This window comes from Echinops telfairi, unplaced genomic scaffold (assembly GCF_000313985.2).
Source record: "Echinops telfairi isolate 266 unplaced genomic scaffold, ASM31398v2 ScPeMD7_9;HRSCAF=40, whole genome shotgun sequence".
Lineage (NCBI taxonomy): Eukaryota > Metazoa > Chordata > Mammalia > Afrosoricida > Tenrecidae > Echinops > Echinops telfairi.
Genome location: NW_022103906.1, coordinates 74,057,864 through 74,062,888, shown reverse-complemented (window position 1 = coordinate 74,062,888; position 5,025 = coordinate 74,057,864).

Below are 5,025 nucleotides of genomic sequence, written 5' to 3'. Positions count from 1 at the left end.
CAAGTAGAACTGTACAATCGCTACCACAGTCGGTTTCCAAACATTCTTGTTCTTCCTGGACTCCTTGAGGTCATTTCCCTTTTACATTTGCCCCGCCCCACCCCCACCACGACTGGAACCCTGTCCCCGAAACCCTTATTCCATGTGCTGTCCTTATGCATAGGACTTTTTATCAAGCCAAGTTATCAAGATGGGAAGCGCTTATTTCTCAACACATCTTCCATCTAATCTATATACTTCAGAAGTCAGTGTTTCCATCTCACTAAACTTTCTCCACACAATTATCTATTTTCCCTATACACCAGATCAAAATAGCAGTTTTAGCATCTGTGCGAGATTAAAAACATGTTCCTCTTCAATGATTTTGAGTGTTGGGAATAAAAAGGAATCTGAAGGAGCCATTTGAGGGCTGTGGGGTGGATAGAGGAAAATTTTCCCAGGACAGTTGGAAAATTTGCACTTCTCCTAGGACAGGCTTTTCTCACAAAATGAGCAGATGCATTATCGTGATGGAAAAAATTCCTCAGTACAACTTTCCTGGTCTTTTTCTCACCAGCAGTTTTCCATTTTCTGAAAACTCCATCCTAAAAACCTCCTGTGATCTTTCTGTGTCAGTCGAGAAAGTATATCAAGATTACTTCTTGGGAATTCCAAGAAACAGTTGCTATAACCTGAGCTGACCTCTCTGCTTTGAGTTCATCTTTGAAGTCTTCCAGACTTTAAAAAAATGCTTGATCCATCTAAAAAATGTTGTTTTGGGGGATTGGGGGAATGGGATGGGTACACAGCACTCCAATAAACTTGTTGCAAAGTTTCAATGATTTGGGAAGATGTCCATTTGAATTTTGTTTAGAATATGACATTATTCTGTTGAACTCAAAATAGCTTTTTTTCCATAACATAAAAAGTATCCTTTCTTTTGAAGGCAGCCTAAGGAGACTAGAGGAGCCCTGCTGGTGTGGTAGATTGTGTCTTGGGCTGCTCACCAAAAGGTCAGCAGTTCAAAACCACCAACTGGTCCATGAGGGAAAGGTGAGGGCAGGAAAAGGTGAGGTGTTCTACTCCCAAGAAGGTTTACAGTGTTGGAAATCCACAGGGACAGTTCTCTCTGTCTTACAGGGTCTCTGTGAGTTGGAATCTACTGGATGGCAGTGAGTCTGGATTTTGAGTTAACAAGGCTAAGACAAATCGATTACTGAGAGAACTTGTCTTCAGTCATTCACTATTTGCAGAGACATGAAATAAAACTGTGTATCTGAGTAGCAGTACCTTTAAAAAAAACAAAACCAACCCTCATATCTTCTGCTGGATGCCTACAGAAATTTTTGGACATAACACAAGGCAATATGGTCAAAATAGTGATGTTTTATAACAAATAATCAAAACTTGGAGAGGGAAGCAACTTAAATGCCCACCAGATGAATGTTTTTATAAAGCATGGCACACTCAGACCATGGTGTATTGTGCAGCTGTTAAAAAAAAAAAAAGCTAAATGAGGAAACTTTAAAAAGTTTTTGGGAAAATTCCATTATCTTTTAATTCCCCTTTCCATTAATTTTTTTGCAGCCCCCTCATATGTACTGCCATGGAAAGCCAATAGATAGTAAATGAATAAAGAAAATGATAGAAAAGTAGAAAAGATGATTCTATTTGTATAAAAAATAAAATGATTTGCATACACATATATGCAAATACACGCCACAAAGGTCTGGTAGGCTGTAATCACTGTTAACAGACATGACTAGGGAATGCAAGCTCAGAAGGGTTCTGAGATAAAAGGGACTTCAAGTAGTCTGTGGCAAAATTTCATTATTTTTTAATCCAATTTTTCCATGAACTTTTTGAAGCCTTCAAGTACTTTTTACTAGTTAACTTTTTCTACCATTTAAATTTTATTGGAGCCATGAAATAAACATTATTTTTGTGTTTAAAAAATATACTAGAAAAAATATATACTAGAATATAAAAACAACAATACAAACCTCATAGCACTGAGTTACATACTCAGCTAACAAGATAGACTTTAGCTTTCGGTTGTTTTATAATGAAAATGTTCTATTACCACTGTTATAAAGCATACATTTAAAAAAGATGAAGTTTATGTGGCATCTGACTTGATTGCAAATCGGAATGGGTGGAGCGAGGCCCAGAGAGGGCTTTGTGGTGTTTTCCTGCTGCAGGCCTCACTAGAGCAGGCCTGGGAAGGCTGGGTCTGCAGGCCAGGGCCGGCAGTGGAAATGGAGGGAAGGTGGTGAGGGAAGCACGGGGGAAATGAGGCAAGAGCTGGGAAGGAACCAAAGGGAAAGCACTCTCTGCTTTACCACGGCTCTGTGAAGTACTTTTACAAAGGGCTTAAGAAAAGCAGTCCGTTCTATGAATTAACGTCTGTGTACAGCTAACGGATGCCCGCCCGGGGAAAAAGCCAGTTTATTTCTAGAACGACATTCCTGAGGACAAGTCGGCAGAGGTGGCAGCTTCTCCACGGGGAACAAAGGGGCTTCAGTCCACAGTGTGGGCATCCAGCACAGGGAGGTATGCAAGGGTGAGATGACTTCATGCCACATCCAGCGATTCATTCTGTGGCTGGAAAGGATCCTCAAACACATTTCTCTTTTACCAGCATGTTTGAAATAATCATTCCCTGTGAGATAGGTATGAGCGTTAGTTATGAGTTACTTCATTCATTCCAGTAAGCAGCAAAAAAAAAAAAGCCTATTACACGAAAGATAGACCAAAAGAAAGACCAGACAATGAGCTATTGCATGGGATGCATGGTATATGAGCATGACACTTTTTATTCCTAAAGGAGTTTATCAAGCAACGGGATTTGTGACCATTTCTGCTCAAAATTTCATCTATCCCGAGAATGATGAGGGCTATGAATGTACAAGTGTACTTTACAAAATTGATGTATGTATGGATTGTGATAAGTGTTGTATGAGCCCCTAATAAAATGATTAAAAAAAAAGAAATGAACAGAATAAAAATCTTTTTTTTTTTCATCTAGCCCACCTTGCTTTAGGGTGCTATAGCAATAAATATGAGATTACTACTCAAAGAAAATTCCTTGTGAGTAAAGAGAAATATGTGTGTGTGTTTTAATAATATGAATCTTATTTTGTCATAGGCAAAAACCCAGTGATTTATTTTTTTTGAGCTTGAAACACAAAGTTCACCTTGAGGAACAAGTATGGAAATGGCTGAGTAACTTCTCTTGAGGGAGACAGGTGCATATGAAAGCCTAAGGGGGCAGCTCTAGAATTAAAGACATAAGACTGAGCAAATAAGCTCAGACAGTAGAGAGAAAATGTTGCTTTGAGTTCCAACAAGAGACTTTTACATATTTTTTTTAACTCATTGGGGTAAGGGTAGAAAATTAGAAACTCCTGCCATGGACAAGATAAAGGAATAATAAAAATGTTATCCCCCATCAAGAATGTAGATAAAGAAAAAATGAGGTGTTTCCTCTGAGAGTTAAACTATGAAATCAATAGAAAGCGGTGAAGCGCAAGATTTGGCTGTATCTTTCCTTACTGATGACAGTGGGATCTCTAACAAAGGCTGTGTCCAGGAGGAGAGGGAGTGCAGGGCCTGGGGCACACACAGAGGGGCCCCGCAGGGGCAGGGTCTGGCTGTGTCTATCCACTCATGGCTCAGAGGGGCAGAGAGGGTGTGCTGGCGCCAGAACCATCTTAATGTCAGGGATGGTTGTCAAGGCTCTATTCTTTTTGGTGGGTAGGTTCTCTCTCTCAAACGTTCCAACCTATACTTGAGCTTGATCAGGCGACTCTGGCTCTGAGAGTGCTGACAAAATGGACTCTCTGGTTCTGAAAAGCTGAAGACCTAGGGCGACACCAGGCACCTCTCTCTACAAAGAAAAAGGTCCCCCACTGGGTGCTTTGGGCAGATAACGCTTCTTCTCTTAAGACACCTCACCAACATTTCTAACTTCTTGAACAAGAAACATAGAGCACGGCTTCTTTGTTCGAAACAGTTCTCGGCTTCTTTGTTCGAAACAGCTCTCATGTAACTCCACCGAGGCACGGGGTGTTGGGTTTGAAGCTTTAGTTCTGCTGGCTCAGAGGGAGCCGGCAGGCATTCTCTCAAAGATGGATGCACATTATTTACACTTTAGGAGAACTTCTATTTTCCTGGCCCCGGCTTCAAGTATTCACTTCCTTGTGCCTGGATCATTGCAGTCGCCTCTTAGCCGTCCTATCAAACTCAATTCCTTCCCCTCCAGTACTCCCTATGTGCGAACAGTTAATTTTCTCACTCATCCTGAACAACTCTATACTACTCACTCCTCAAACACCCCGCCCTTTCCTTCCTCATACTGTCCCTCCCCATCTCTACCTGATGAAACCTTGTCGCTGTACAGAGCTCAAAGGCCACCTCCTTCATCGACCCTGCCCTGCAGGTAAAGGGAGGAATCACCATCCACTGCATTTCCAGAGCTCTTGGTTCAGACAAGGATAAGAAATAAAATATTGCCACTGGGGTTCCAGTTTGAACGTGTCTCTGTGGTCAGTGCATGGCTGCAGACAAGTTTCTCAGAAATACACTTGGCTCACTCTCGTTAGGAATGCCCTCAAAAAAGTTTCAGTCAGAACAACTTTTAGGGCCAATCAGTTCACGGTAGAGAGGTCAGCTCAGAAGGTGATGGTGACTGTTTTTCTTTTTGGATTCTAACGGGGTAATCTTGATAGATTTTCTTAAAGGACAGAAGAGGATCATGGGGACTTATTAGAAATGTTCATTGGTGAGAAAAAGGCTAGGGGTAGCATCTGGGGTCTGAGTGACTTGTTTTCAAACCATCAGCCATCTAAGTGAGGTGTCAACTCAGTCCGCATGGGAGAAGCACACCAGCCTGTGCGATCCAAGGACTGTGAATCATGTAATCCAAATCTAAAGGAGGGAATGCTATCAGAGCTTCAATTGTGAACACCTGGTTTGAAGAAGGCTATGGATGACAATGGAAGTCCAAAATCCATTTGCAGGGTCCACACATAGATTACACCTGCA